Genomic DNA, 16,619 nt, shown 5'->3' on the forward strand with positions numbered 1-16,619 from the left:
CCTGCAGCATGCTTGAATGCATTTCCAAGTAGAGGGTTATCCTTGGAAATGTTAGGCCTGTGTCTCGTTTAAACACCTGACCGCCCGCACCGTGTGGTTCTGTTGTCGTTAACCGGCGGTGCAGCCCCGGCGTTAGCATTTGGAAGCGGTTGTGAGTGACGTTCAGGCGTCGTGTGGTTTATTGTGCAGATATTATTGTGTTTCGACTTCAGTCAGCCCAGTTGCTCCCGTGACCTGTCACCGGGTGCGTTTCTCCCCTCTCTGGTCGCTGTCACACTGCTTGATGGATGCTCGGCTGAGGCAGCTCACATCATTGCTGTCACACTCGTGGGCTGCTTCACGCCGTGTGTTGTTGGCACGGTGTTTGAAAATCAGGGTGGAGCACGCAGGAGGAGGCGACGTGTTTGCATGTGTGCCTCGCTGTTTTCTGTGTCTCGTTGTATGAATTCAGAGTCTAGTGAAAACGGGGATGAATGCTAGTCTTTGCTCTGGCAGTCTCATGGGGGAGAGTACGTTGTCGCTACTTAGCGCGAACCTTGTTTTCAGATCGGATAAACCATTAATTTGAGCTAGGATCAGCCACGCCTGGTAAGTGTCCTTTCCTGATCCTGTGGGATGTTGATATTTATTTTAGAAAACGGCATTCAACACGTCTTACACTCCATGCAGGTGTTTGCGATTGTGTTGTAGGTTGTGACAGACTTAAGAGGACTCTCAATTGCAGCCATTTTGAGGAGCAATGCAGTTTTTGACAGTAGCGGTTGTTGGGACCTGTCACTTGTAATACTATTATGATATGCACACACTTATGTTAAACACTGATGCCAAATGCTGCAAATTGCTTTGGTCTTGTTGTGGGTCAAAGTTGGCCTGCTATTTGCTTGATCCGTTTCTAAATCTGCACAGTCCACACGAAGTTTAGTAATAATTTATGCAGTTTTCTTTCAATGTCAGAAAATGTAGCTATACAGACTGTCCATGATGTCAAAATAGTTCAAAGTTCAACTTTTAGTTTAAGAACAGCAGCTTTGTATTTGTATAAAATATACTGTGTGCTGAGCTGATTTTTACTTGACAATGCTTTTTTTTTTTTTTTCTTTTCTCGTCTGTGCTGAGTTTTTATCAGCAGTTGATTTGAATAAGTACATCTCTGTAGCCAGGCCCCATTCAGTACTGTCAGCACTGGAAACACAGCAGCACCAATTGCGTTTCACTGCAATGGGAAGCTTTAGAAATTACTTTTAGTCCATCAGCAAAACTGCAAAGAGTCACTGATGTTATGGGGTTGTCATCTAATAGTTGTGGAAAATGTGAAGATTTTTGTGAGAAAGGAGCAAATTGTGCCCCCCCCCCCTTTTTTTTTTTCTTTCTTCTTTTTCTGTCAGCAGAGAGTATTGAGACAGAGAGAGAGGCTGTTTGCCTTTGCTATAGTGGATGGCTTACAGTAGCATAGAGGTTCACCTCCCAGACAGCTTGCCCACTGCTAAGCTGACTGGTTATTAACCAATCTGCCAACAACAACTGCCAGCCATCCTACAAATGACTGTTTTCACACGTTGCCAGATATTCTGCTATACTTTACAGAAAGTATTTATGTTGTAGTGAGACTGTAAATAAGTTGTAGAGGCTGATGCTTTGATAGCAATCCACCATTTGTGTGATAGCCACCATAGTTGCTTGCAGAATTAACCTCTGCTCTATATTTATAGTCTTAATAATTTCAGCCAGTAGCTTGTTGGTGTGAGGTGAATTGCCTGGAGGGATTCATACATGGTTTATAACAAACCTCTTTGCTGTTGTATAAATGTAGCAGGCTAACCTGCCTCAATGGTGTTGCTCTCGCCTGCATGTCAAGCGTCTTATTGGCGTAACATTGATCTGTTGTCCTTTACAGCTTCCTCTCTGTTCAGTGTCTATCCCATTCTGTGGGTGTGGATGCTGGGGTGTGTGTGTGCTCTTCCAGAAGATAAAACAGCTGTTTGAGAGCAAGGAGTAGGTTTTTTTCTGTCTTGTGCACTACTTAAATATTTTTGTAGTCACGCATTTGAAGCCATCTGTAGAGATCATGCTTCTCCTAATGAAATCTCCTCTATTAATCTCAGGAGAACTCTGCTATCTTACTACCCATGTAATTTAATAGGTTTAAGTGACTGCTACCAACCCAGTTAACTAAGACAAGCACCTCGTGGGTTGTAGCGGCTGCATGTTGGGAGCCGAGCCAGATGTTCCCCCAGTTGCAATATCAGTTAGTGGTAAAGGTCTTTAGATGGTCTCTGCCTGAGTGATTTATCAAGAACAGCCATTCACAGAAACTTAGCATTTGAGTGTTATTAGAGTGGAGAGGATATCTCCATTGTGTGTCATCAAGCTTGAGATTTCTTTAGTTATCTGATTTTGAAAAGCCTCTATTTAGTCTTGTCAGGAAGCAGTCATCTCCACAGCGTATTTCCTAATTTTATCACTTTGTATGTTAAATTAGCCAAAGTATGTCGACATCTAAATTACTGCCTGTGTGATAAGCCTCTAATATGTGCACATTAGCCGTTAAATATATTATGTTTATTGCTCTGTTGAAACCCAAGTCTTGAAAACATCATATTATATCTGCTTCAGTAGCTAAATGTGTCAGCGTGTAAGTGTTCAGGTCATATGACAGCGTCGTTTTTGATTCTCTTTGCATGGTTATGAGATCTAAAATCACAGACCTGTTCAAAAGACTCCTATGCATAGGTGTACCTCCTCTTCAGTAAAGTAGTTTAGCCTGGTAGCCATTCCCCTTCTGTAATTCAGTGACTTTTGTCCCCCAGGTGTTGACCTGGATTTTTTATGTTTGGTCTGTGCTCTTGTATGATCAAGCTTTGCCAGCCTTCTCCAGCCAAACTTGACTGTTTCTGCTGTATTTTAACACTTCATTATTTCACATGATTCATAATAGTTCTTTTTGTTGTTATGTAAAAAATGCAGTCTGTGATGTTGTTCCCAGGGCATGTGAGGTGGAGTCTAAGAGTAAATGAAGGTGCTCCACATTCCAGCTGTTTGAGATGTTTGCCTTTTAAAAAAAAAAAAGAAAAAAAATGCTGTGGTATTTTTGTTTCTCTCTTTTGTTTCTCTCTTTTTTTTAAAAAAGAATACATTTAAGGGGGCGGGGGGATGATGACGGCGACATAACGTCACAACCAGAGAGCTGTGAATCCAATGTAGCAGTGGGTTCGCGACCGTCAGCTTTGTCAGCATTGCTGCAATATTTTGTGACAAGTTACTAGAACACTATTTCACATGTGACTTTAGACTGTGGTATTTTTGTTTCTCTTCTCTGCATGCCATAGCAGCTTATTCCTTTGTTCAGACACCATGGGATGGGTAGTCAAAAATGTTTGTGCATACCTCGTCTTGTAATATTTGGCTGGCGGCATAAGGTTAAGTCATAGTGTTATGGTGAAGTGTCAGGACTAGATATCTAATTAGTTCGGGGATTTGTCGTCGTCTACGTTGTTTTCTTTGAGTCTTTTTCTTTTCTTTTTTTTGTTGACATTTTTCCTCAGGTATTTTTAAACAATTGTTGCACATTTTAATTGTTTGGATTCAAATTATCAGTCAGGTGGCCCACTTTTTTTTTTTTTTTTTTTTAAAGTGTGTAGAGACCAGCCTTGGGTTAGCTGCTTAAATGCAGCTTGTGCGCAAATGTTTGTCTGAGATAGATTTGTAGTCAAGACCGCCTAAACCAAGACCAAGACAATACCAAGACCAGAGGGTATCGAGACCAAGACAGGCCGAGTCAAGACAAAATCGAGACGAGACCAAGACCGAGACAAAAAAGTCTTTAAACTGTAGCCAGATGCTGCTTCGTTTACGGGTGTCAGGCATATTTATGTGTTTTTGCGATGCACTCGCACAGCCCTCCTCACCGCTGTCTACTGTCACTCAATAACTGAGAGGACAGACGCGCGCTCCACTTGACTATCACGTCTCTCACCCTCTCTGTTTTTCACATAATGATATTATCCTATATCCTCGCATGTGATTGGCCGCAATATGGAGGGATTGGAGCATAGCTGAGCCACTGTGTGAGAGCTGAGCAGCGAAAGGAAATTGAGGAGCCGGCTTTCGCTCAATGGGAGTTGACTCTTCTGATTCACTACAAATCACTCTCTAAGCACGGCTCTTAGAGCTGATGCTTTTGCGCATGACACATTATCGAACGTTACGTTGTATATCATGGATACTGTTGACTCCAAATCTCCCGACCACTATGTCGATCTGAGACAGCAAGACCAAGACAGCAAGACAAGACTGAGGGATCCAAGACCAAAGTCTTTCGAGACCAAGACCACGTAAAAGTCTCTAGACATCCAACTCTAGTCTGAGAGGTCTCAGAGGTAACAGCCAAGAGGCAAACTCTGGAGCTAAAAAATGAAGCAGAAGCAAAAGTGCAATAAACTGCAGTGCTTCTAATGGCCACTTGAAGCTGCCTCCAGAAGAGAGTTAAGCACACGCATGTTAAAACACCCAACTTAACAGCTTTAAAAAGCATTTTTGCAGCCTGGTTCAAAAATGAGTTTGTCCTCTGTTGACAGTTTACCCTGTTAACTCTGAGTGGGGTAATTTTTTACTGTAACTCCTCTACCAAGGTAGTTATTTAGGAGACTTTTGGAGCATTTTAATGGATTATCTGAGTAACTTTATGGTCTGAGGTGTGATGCAGACTGTTCTGGAAGTGCATTTTACTTATGGTGAGTGAATTTTAGTATTTTGTTTTAGTCCATTATTTTAGTACCAATTTGTGTGTCTGAGCTAATGAATGTAGCTGGCTAGAATAACTGGAGGGCCCCCAATATTTTATTTATTTATTTTTATTAATGAGTAAAAACCCTGATTGGGAAGAATTCATTTCATTTGACTGCTGTTGTTGCATTCTTAACCACAAAAGATGCAGAGTATGTACAGTACACAGTGTTCATTTAGTATGTATGAATTGGTCTCCTAACATCAGATAATCTGTTGGGACTCGTAAGCAAATTGAACACATCTCCCAGTCAGCATCATTAATGTAAAGGGCTCTGTCGTTGTACAGTTCCTGGTCCTGCACAAAGACAAGACAATCACTGGGAGGAAGACGCATTACCATTATTGACTGCCTTTGAGCAGATTTATAGATGCACCCCTGGCTGCGGCTCATACCCCTCCCTTTCCATCGAGGCACAACATTTTGTGCTGAGCCAATTAGCCTGATTGTGCTATTGTGCAAACATTTTTGCTCGATGCTGAAGCCGCAAATGAGTTTTTCAGAGAAGGGAGTCCTACACGTTAATGGATACACACAGCGATGAGACCTGCCAGCAATGCAGAGAGACGTATCAATATGTGGCAGATGACCTGATTTTCACACACAATGGCAGTTGTGAAGGTTGATGCATTTGGTGCCTTTTTTGTGTGGTAGTTATTTTTTTATATGGAGGGAGTGAGGGAGACATTTTTAGCTTCAGTGCCTGCTCGTTAGAATATTTTTGCTGCGCTCTGATAGTGTTTTTGGGCAGCAGCCAGCACGCCGTAAGGCACACACAGTCAGGGGTAAGTAGACATTTGGACTGCTGTCAGGTGGTGACATCAAGGTCCAGAGGTTAGCTGCTGGTCACGTTAGGCTGTGTACTGTTAATCAGTTTCTCTACAACATGAATAAATGAACAAGCAAGCAATACAAAGTAGTACTTTAACAGGTTGGTCAGTCCTTCATCTGACCAACCAGAATTATTTAGCTTTTCTCCTTTTTTCTGCAAACAGAAACACAGTGCATAGGAGGACTCTTTTCCTTGTGGGAATGCAGCTCCTGCATCTAAAATCAGCAATGTGATTTTTTTTTTTTTTTTTTTCTCTTCATTGTAGCTTCCTGGGGTGTTTCTATTCCTCATCACTTCTGTAGCCAAATAACGGTTTCTTTTACTGCCTGTTTCCCAAGCAGCAAATCTCATGTCTACTTTACATTGTTTCCTGTGTCTGGAAGTCTGCCTTGCTGTAATTTTGTCAGCTTTTTGCAGGTGTTGAAGTAATTTGGCTTAGTTTGTACCTTTTGTTTAGTGCTCTGGCAGAGATTTACTGAGGCTAGTCCCAGTAGATTAAGAGGCTTACTCTGTTGGGTACCTGGTTTGTTAAAGTGCTTTTTCAAGACAATGATGCAGTATAGAAATAGTCTTCATCGTGACATTCTTAACATTTCATTGACATTTATTATTCCTGAAATAAATACTCTAACCCTGACAATAAATTTATTTTCCCACTACCACTGATGGATTTTTTTTTTTTTTTTTAAAAGCATGCCATCAGCCAAGTCAGCTCCTGAGGTGATATCATAACGAGATGATGGGGACAGGAGAGTTTGAGCACAGCCGTTACTCATACTCTCTCTGCCATGTCCTGTTTTTCTTTTCTGTTGGCAACCTGGGAGGAGAATGTGGGTCAGCTCTTGTATGTCAACGGAGAGGCATTCGCTTCAAGAGCAGACAAGAGTTGTGCCATGACGGATTGTGCAGAGAGATAACAGAAGTGGATGAAAATATTTAAAAGTAAACAAATAAAAAAATCGAATGAATGAGCAGTTTATACAATGATTTTTTTGCTTTATTGTTCAGTTTTTTCCATCATCGCTGACAGTGTCTTTGCTAAACTGGTGCAGAACACTCTACATGTTATCTGTCATGCATACCTAATGCTGACTTTCTCTTTTTCTCTCCCCTGCAGATGCAGCATACACTCAGCTGGTGACTGGTCTGCAGGCTCTCCATTTCTTCTCCCCGGAGTCAGCCAGCTTTCGGGGGGCAGATTCCTGCGACCCTCTTCTCTTAATCTGAGTCTCAGTCTGGGCAAAACTAACCTGTCATTGGAGTACACCACCTGACCTAATCTGTGTTGCTTGGATCAGCACAGCTCATCTCCTGACCGAGGAGAGCGCAGCGGCTGCACAGGAATCACCTTCTTCTTTTTTTTCTTTCTTTTTTTTTTTTAAAATAAATAAAATCCGGCTCCGCCCACACTGCCCCGTCACGATGGTGCTGTCACAACGTCAGAGAGATGAACTGTAAGTTTCCAGAACAGCTTTCAGATTTGAAACTTACGGATTTCCGCGCTATGGTTTGTTTGTTGCCATTATGTGATCAGACGCGTTTCATACTCATGTGGCTCTTACTACAGAGCAGGATGTGGTGCTTAGGATTTTCAGGGCAGGTTACCATTTCCATTGGTAACTTGCGCTGCAGACCTAACAAGCTCATGCAGAATCCAGATAAGAAAAAGATATCCTGGGTATGCTGAAATTGCTTTGTAGTCTGCGCTCTTGAACAGCTGCCCAGTACGACCACAACCTGCTCATATTTCGGTGCAGTGATTGCATTTAGCAAAGGGGTTATGGCAGCTCTTTATTCTGATACCTAATCACATGAGTGCAAGTTATAATGCCAAATACCCCGACAAATGGTGTTGGTGTGAGCTGGCTACATTTGAGCTTCATTCGTTCACCTGTCCCAAAGCAAAAGACACTGATATTTTTAAAATGGTTAAAAAAAAAAAAAATCCTGAGACAAATGTCCTTTGTTGTGGTTGTAGACTGTTTACTTCCAGGGAAGGATGTGTATTGACTACAGGATTCAGTTTAAATGGTTAAATTTAGTAAATGTTTCTCCCCTCGGTAACCTGTCAAGATTAATCAATAAATGGTTAAAGGTTTCTAAGCTCCCCTGAGGCCTGAAGCACAAATTTATTGATCGACCACCTCTGCTGCCTACCCCTGCCCGATGTGACCTTAGAAAAGCTTAGACTGCCACCTTTGGCCCACAGTACATACACGGAGATCCAAAGAGTTTGTATATTTGCGTTCTGCTCGCTGTGAGAAGTGATTCCACAGAGAAATCATGCACCCAACATAGCGTCATTGGCAGCGATGTGGCACACAGACAAAGACATGTCTGCTCATGTGCTGAGTAGAATATAGGGAGATGGGAAGAGTGAGAGGAGCTGCAGTCTGGGCTTGGTAATTAGCACCTCAGGCAGGGATAAAATGTTAAGGCAGTGTGAGATGGAAGGTCATGAGCAGGCGTTGAGATCATCTTCCTGAGCTTTAGTTGTGGAAAAAATATCCATATCTGTGCAAGTCAGGAGTGTCTAACTTGCTTTATTGCGCCAAGTGATAGAACCCATTGTAAAATAATATATGATAGAATAGGGCTGTGCGACATGACCAAAATCTCATATCCCGATACAAGACGTCTATTGTCCCGATAACGATATAAATCACAAAAATGTAACCTGACCTGTACCTGGAGTCGAGTGTTTTAACAGATGCATGAAACTATACATTTTTAGACATAAGTTGTAACGGCCGCCATTTTCTTTGAGTATTTATTACACAGCGTGCTGCGGGGAAAAGCCTGTTCTAACGTTTGAGTCTAAGGTTTATTTTTTAGCACCTGACGGCTCTTTTTTGCTTCTCATCCGTAAATACTCTGCATACTCTTTCATGTGATTCAGTTTATTTTGAAAAGTCAACAGGATCTTGAGCTTTATTGTGAAAGGTTTATGTGGAAAAATAAACAAACGGGTGGTTTTACGATGGTTTTACCGTGGTTGTTGCTAACGACAACGCATAAAAACAGGCACTTGCCCGTCCGTAGTGTGGTTATATTAAATATAAGAGAAAGAGAGAACTTTAAGAAATTAATATAGCCACCACAGTGACCATCAAAACGATGAAAAAATATTGCCGTAAACAGTTTATTTTTGCGACACCACGAAACAAAAGATAGCGTAAAATGAAAAGATAGACGTTTTTATATCGTCATCCGATATATATCGTTAGATCAAACAGCCCTATGATAGAACACCATCCACTCAATATTTTTCTCTTAAAGAGTAAATGGGCACATTCTGAAAATTTCCCCTCAGCCATAACCAAGATTTTATAAAAATCATAAATTGTAGGGCCTACCAGAAACACTAGGCCAAACTGGACCCTTTGGCAGGCTAGTTCTAGCTTCCAAGTTACATCTTTGGTGATGGAATTACTATGTTAGAGCCACAGATTTTCCTTTGTCTTTCAATGAGGTGAAGACCTTGTTGATGGCCTGGTTTGTTTTGGGTGTTTGTTTGTTTTGTTTATGTTTGGTTTTTTGTTTTTTTTTCTTCTTTTCTAACCGCCATCTTGCACTGTCATTGAAAAAATGCCTCACTGCATGTGACAAGGCTCTCAGCATTCCTCAGTCTTTCTCTGTGATTAGTGCTGTGGGAGGGGTCCGTTGGTATGGAGAGCTCCATTGGAATGCTAATCTTTCGTGCTATTTGCTATTCAAATTAAGCTGGCAGGACCCCCCCCCAACCAAAACAAAAATCCCTCTTTCTTTTTTTTCCCCTTTCTCTCTGTTGCACAAGTTTCTACCCCCAGTGGTATACAGGAAACCGTTGAGGGACCCCCTGAGTCTCATTCAAGCATCAACGAATCACATTTGTTAGTGATGTTGCTTGGCTCAGATAGTGCTCTCATGCAGTGCCCTTAAGATGTCATTTCCCAGCTGACTTTCTCATTTTGCGAAGCCTGCTTGGAAACCAAATGGCCTGTTTTGAATCCAAACAAGGCGGTAATGGGAACAGTGACCGGCTGATTGTCTGCTCTTCACACTAATTTTTCATTGGGCCCCCTCCTTTCTTTGCCACAGCCCTGTTTAGCATTAGGCACCAACCCAATAAATTTAGTTCCCATAGCATTCAAGCATCTTCTTCCCTCTTTTTCACGGTTGAACTGTTAAAAGTAACCAATCGACTGGGGGGCAGTAAAAGCGCAGCTTTACAGTCTGTTTTCTTGAAGAAATATTTTTGCACATTATTCCTCTTTTTTTTTTAAGAGGAATAATCTTTGTCAGCACCATAGTCAGATGCCGTGATTGCGCAGCATCTTCACAACTTATTTTCTTTGTCTTTTCTTTTTTTTTTTCTTTTTTTTTTGCTGCCACTGAAAAGCCCGTTTGTGTTCCTTTCCAGGGTCAGGAGACTTATCCCCAGCAGCGTGTAGCAAAAATAGATACAGAACACAAACTATCTGCTCCCCTGAAAGACCTCGGAGGCACTTATGTGCAAATGGGCCTTTGCTTTTGAACTCTTTTCTTTATTAAAAAAAAAAAAAAACCAACTCCATGTCTTGGGCAACAAGATGGTGCATGTGATTTTATTTTTTGTTCTTTTTCCACCATGCCCGTGTCTATAAATGTGGTGACATAACAGATGAAATTCAAAGATATGGAGATAACTGCCACAGGCAGTCAGAACTGTGGTATAAAGAGTTCACCGTGGCTCAGTTTGATCATTAACAGGACTTAGATCATGTTTACCTGTCAAGATACTAGTCCTCTAAGTCCCAGTGTTCACCCTCATTCAAATAAACTCAGTTATCCAATGACTCCTGCTTGTGTTTTGGCTTCACTTTGAAAAGCTGAACCACGGACAAAAAAAATATATAGTAGTTTGGATATAATGTAAATGTTCAGCAGCAAGTCTGCTGCTTTTCTGTAATAAAGACAAGGAATTATGAAAGCACATTGCTTTGTTAGATTATGGAAAGCTTTTAAAATGATCCGCTGTTGTAGTGATTTTTAAAAATGGCTCATTTGAGAGTAAAACTTTTTGATAAAACATGGTCTTTATTTTGTAGACTGTGGTAAATGGACTGGTTCTTATACAGCGATTTTTCCATTCTACTTATGCATAGCCAAAAATATTTATCACGATATATATTTTAAAATTTCCGATAACTATATAACTGATGATATAATTGACACAAGACAAAATACTTTACAACTCCACAACTTTATTAGTGCAAAAGAACCCCATCAGTGTATTTTTAACTTAAACAAGCAGCTGTTTTTTTATGTGGGTTAAAGCTATACAAAATTTTAACAGTGGAAATGCAAATTCCTTGCTGACAGTTTAACCAAAAGGCATTTCCAGTGGAAATGGGCCGACATCTCCTGAGCATAACCATGTATAATATCCACAAAACTTAAAAAGTGGTTATACACACACAATACGGTAATATTATGTTGAAGCACAGTACGTATTACTTCGCGAGGCTCCTGACTACAGTAGCTGTAATGCTCCGGCAATCCATCATGCGGTACGGGTTTGTAGCTTAGTCGTACTAAAACATTTTTTGACAGATTTTTGAGCACCGTGTACCACATAAAATCGGTTTGAGGTCAGTAAGCACAACCAGAATTCATACATAAGGTGCACCGGATTATAAGGGGCACTGTCGATTTTTCAGAAAATTAAAGGATTTTAAGTACACCTTATTTTCCAAAAAACACTGTAATAATGACGGCCCGCTAGCATGCACTACCACAAATTGTGCTTTCATGTGTATCTGATGGACAAAAACCAAACCAGTTCAACATCACTGAAGTTGCACCATTTTTACAAACCAATTCTGGTTCATCTGTTTTATTTAACGATCCGCTTTCGCCCTTCTCATTCTCTGCCACCGCCATGCTTTTTCCGCCATGTGCGTATGAAAACAAAGGCACTGCGCATGCACGTTTTACCCATATTCTATTGCGATATTCCCTTTTCTTATCATTGCCTTTTTTCATATAACATGTTTCATTCACCTGTCATTCAAGCACTTTTTTTTCTACATGTAAGCACTTTCTAACATTCACACACATCACGAATGACCACACAGCAGTTAACACATAATGCACCAACACAATCAATGACATCAGCCAGTTATGTAGGTGATGTCATAGGCCTTTCAAAGATTCCCCGCTGAAGATGTGCATGACTAGTCCAGTTGATATTGCTGCCCTTGCTAGTTGTCACCAATGTTTCAGTGTGTTGTCACTTTTTGATTAATCAGTCTGATCTGTATCCTGTTGTTTAATTGTTGAGTAATTTAGTTTCCAGAAACATTCCTGCTTGGCAACTAATTTACTAGGCAGGTAAGGTGATAGGGTTCACGGCAGGTTACCTTTTTACCTTCTGATATCCACCACTGTGCTTGTCATGTCTGGTTTGGTGACAGTCAAAATGCACAGTATGCGTTTCAGATGGAGCCTCGCAAACCAATGGGCAACATCACATGACTACGAATAATTTAGAGGGTGCATATTTAAACATAGCTGTGCAAGCTAAACGAGAGGTTCAGATTGATTGCGTGTCGCTTAAATCAGTTAGCCTTTGCACTTTTTGTCAGTTTTAAGTGTTACTGTACAGATTTGTGGCTTATAAGTCAAAGGTCCTTCCTTTTTCATTAATTGAACTTATTGCATTCGTTCTCCCCAAGTTGGGTCCAGAGAAGTTGTATTTTGCTAGTAGATAAGTGTTGAGCGTGACAGATATTTATTTATTTATTTATTTATTTTTCTCTTTCTTCCTCTCCCCTCCATGGTGGTGATAGTAGTGAGCAGGAGGTTCTCCAGCCTCTCTTTTTGGTTCTCAGGGAACTGAACACAGTTTGGTGCACGGGTGTGTCAATCAGATTTTTGCGCTGGCATGACAGCACTCCTTGTTTTGTGGACCATCATCTCTTATCAATTAAGCTAGTTAAGACAGTTTCAGTTGGTTGAAACCTCGATCGGTTGCTCATTGGAGTTTCCAGTGGTTTAGTTTACCTAGACTTTTACTGTCGAGAGTCAGCATTAATTTTCTTTATAGTCCCTCCCTGGTTTCCTCATTACTTGTATTTCATTTCAGCCAGACCTTTCTCAGTGCGTTTTCATAATGCATCATATTTATTAGTAGTATAATAATTATTCAAATCCAAGGTACATTCCTAAGTAAGACAGATTTGTGGCTCAAGACCTCTACCACCAGAATTCTCCCATAGATTTAAATGGAGGGCTCTCTAAGTGCCATGTGTGTCTCTGTCACCTATGTTGTGTCTGGCTTTATTCTGTGTTTATCCAAGGATGAATTATGCACAGCCTCACTGGATTAAAGAAAGTTTGACTTTGGCTTCAGCTCAGTCAACAAAACTCCATCGCTGTTTGACAGAAAATGTGTATATGCCACACCCATTATAGAAGAAAAAAAACCCCTGCTTTTGTTTTCTTATTTTAACATAGACACCTGGTTTCCACACCCATGCTGCTTTTGATCTTAAAAGCCATCTGCTTCTACACACCCACAGAAACGCACAAAGGAAAGTCAATGTCTAAAGTCGACATTTACTTAAAATAAATAGATAAATATAGAATGATGTTAGAACCTTCTTCTTTTCTGAATTCCAGTATAGTGGGGTTTTTCTCCTTGGATTTTTCTCATGGCTTAAATGATAATCCCCACAAAAAAAACCATTCCCCTACCTGTTTCACACTCACGCTGACTGCATTGTGATCATCATCCTTCTCAGAGGCTTTGTGATGACAAAGATGGAAATCTGTCAAGGGGTATTTCTGCCTTTGGGGGCTTTTCTCTGGGGTTTCCCTGACTTTCAGAGGCCTTACCATTTTAGGTTTGGGGAGGATGGATTATTATTTTAAAGAAATTGTAAGTACTAATAGTAGTAGTTGTGTTGAATCATGTTTTTTCAGCTACTGTCTTCATTGTAGTTATGAAACAAAGCTCAAAGCCCTTATTGGCTTTTTTGGGGTTTTTCACTTGCGTTTGATCCCTTGACGTATATACGTTGTGCTGTTGCCCCACAGTCACACCCAGCAGAGCAGTGTTCCCAACACTGGTCCTTTCTTTGAAATGGTTACCCCTGTCTGTGTGTTGAAGGAAAAAGTAGACCTTTACAGAACAGAATGAGGTATAGCCAAACAGTCTTTAATATAGTGTTCAAGTTAGTGTGAATCGAATATAAGTATTAAAGGCAATATGGAAAGTGATAAACTAAATCACTTTTGGGAGCACATTTCATGCATTTGCATACATCTTCATGTGCAAGTTGTTTATCTTTGCATCTGCATGTCGGTGTTACTGGTATTTGCTCACTGCAGACTTGGAGAGGGGGGAGTTTACCCGATTGGAGTGTTTTCTCTTCTTTGTTTGACCTTTTTATCCTCTTTAAAGTTGAAGCCATTAATATGTTGTATATAGGCTCTATATTTATATATGTGCTTGTTGTTTTTATGTTGATAGATAGATGTCTTATTGTGTTTACTTGGTTTAAAACAAAAACCCTTAGGTGGTCTGAAAAGCTTTCTATGACAGACAAAGCCCTGCTTCTGGAAAAACAAGGGTGGTGATTGCCTGAAGGTGCCAACCAAAGCCCAGAGCTCTTCTTTATCAGTCAAGTAAGAGGAATAGAGCGATTTTCATAGAGCTAGATTTAGCTGGGAAGTTATGCAATCTTGTTATTTATTTATTTAGTTAAAGTTCTCACTGAGAAGTTATCACCTCATTTAATATTAAAGGCAAATTTAGACCACTGCTGCAATTCTGTTTCATGTTGCTAATTGCCCGCAGCCTTATTGTTTAATATAAACACTAATCATAAAAAACAGGGCAGTGCTGTGTGGTGATGCAACCAATGTCTTTGCTGTTTGCACAGGGATCATCATCAGACAAACCAACCACTGACACAGCCTCTTTCACCTTTAGTAGCAGTCAGAATGCCAGAAAAAGTCCAGTTGAGATGCAGCGTTAGTTGAGATGCACATAGCAAAGAGCTGTGCTGTCTTTTGAAGAACATAACATTGCAATATGAAATCCAGGGTAAAGTGAATTTTGAATATGCTAAGATATTTTTCAGAGTGTAGACCTGAGCTGTGGTCTGTTTAAATATTTATCAGGAGTCTTGAAATGCAAACGGGCCCGTAGACAGAAATGGAAATATTCCTTTGTGAGGGTTTTTTGTGGTTATACAGCAGGGGGGCAACATCCTGTTCAACCAGCTGTAGCTAATGGAGCTGCTGTGTAGTGTGTGGTGCATTGTAGGTTAAATGTATTCTAATCTGTGCCTTAACAAGAGGGTGTTTGTTGGCTGATTAATTTCTATGCTCTGCTGTAATCACTGGGCATGTCAATAAATTAAATGATAGCCACACATTTATATATGACGTGCTTTATGGAGTGTTGCGTTCAGTTTTTCATACTAAACTAGTTAATAATCTAAAGAACATTAGTCTGATCTGAAAAATCAGGAGCCAGAATTAACAACAGAACTTTGCTAAGCTACAAACCCGCACCGCTTGATGGATTGTCGGAGCATTACGGCTATCGTAGGCGGAGCCTTGCGGAGTAATACGTACTGTGCTTCAACATAATATTACCGTATTGTGTGTAAAACCTCTTTTTAAGTTTTGTGGATATTATACATGGTTATGCTCAGGAGATGTCGGCCCATTTCCACTGGAAATGCCTTTTGGTTAAACTGTCAGCAAGGAATTTGCATTTCCACTGTTAAATTTGTGTATAGCTTTAATGCACATAAAAAAACAGCTGCTTGTTTAAGTGAAAATACACTGATGGTTTTATTTTGGTTTGTTTTTTTTTGGCACTAATAAAGTTGTGGAGTTGTAAAGTATTTTGTCTCGCGTCAATTATATCATCAGTTATATCATTATTGCAAATTTTAAAATATATATTGTGATAAATATTTTTGGCCATATTGCCCTGCCCTACTTTACAGTCATATTGCTTTCTCCTTTTCCTGCACATTCACATCATGTGTAGCGCTAATGGGTATAATAAAAGCTTCCCAACCAGCATTGCACTTTACCAACAACCTTGATATAATGTCTCAAGTGAAGCTAAACAAGTGAGGAGACTTTAGTCACGTTGTGTAATTTGACTACTGTTTGCAGTCAAGTGAAAAGCTAGCAAACAAAGAAAAGTTGTTTGTCTAGAGGAGCTGGGAAATACCCCCAAACTGCTCTTTCTTTCCTGTTGGTTTGTTATTGTTTTGGCTGTCCTGCTAACGTCCAGCGTACTGCATGGCGAAGTTAATGTTGGGCTCATAGACCAGCATTTTTCATTTAAAACCTGAGCGACAATCTTTCTGTGCAGTATTATTTAGTTAGTATGCTGACAGCGGTGTTATAAATCTTTAATAAAAATATTAAATGAGAGCAATAAATATTGGGTAATTGAACAATCTGCTTTATTTGTTTGATTTAGTTTAGCTTCAGGGGAGGCTGTGTTCGTGCTTCTCATTTCTAAAAGGAAGCAAAAGTGGAGTGGGAACTGCGAGGAAGTGATGTCACTGGCAGACGAGCTGGATGCCTGACTCCCTCTCTTCTCAGAAGGATGAGGTCATGCATCTCTTCCTCCTCTCATCCCTGTTTTTCTTCTCTGCATCACAGGCTTTTCTTCTGGGACCATCAAGCGTTTGTAGCGCCTAAGAAAGCGTAGAGGTCTGATGAAGCATGCTAGTATTATAACCCACGTGAGGCTTGCGTAGGCTTTTGCTTAATGACACTAGATTGCTAACACTTGTAAGCAGATGATGGTGTGAGAGTTTCTGAATAGTTTGAGTGATTAATCTCGTATTTCATCCCCTGATGTCATCACGGAGATCTCACTGAAGCAGGGACTTCCAGTGCAGGCTTTCAGGCCATCTATTGTTCTTGTTCCTCACTTCTCTCTGGCCTGGCTGGCCACGTTACTCGCCCTGCCCTCTTTCTCACTGTCTCCTTATCGAGTCA

This window comes from Mchenga conophoros, linkage group LG14 (assembly GCF_057382185.1).
Source record: "Mchenga conophoros isolate Kocher_MC1m ecotype Shallow Benthic linkage group LG14, M_conophoros_male_GT1.1, whole genome shotgun sequence".
In the NCBI taxonomy this organism is placed as follows: Eukaryota; Metazoa; Chordata; class Actinopteri; order Cichliformes; family Cichlidae; genus Mchenga; species Mchenga conophoros.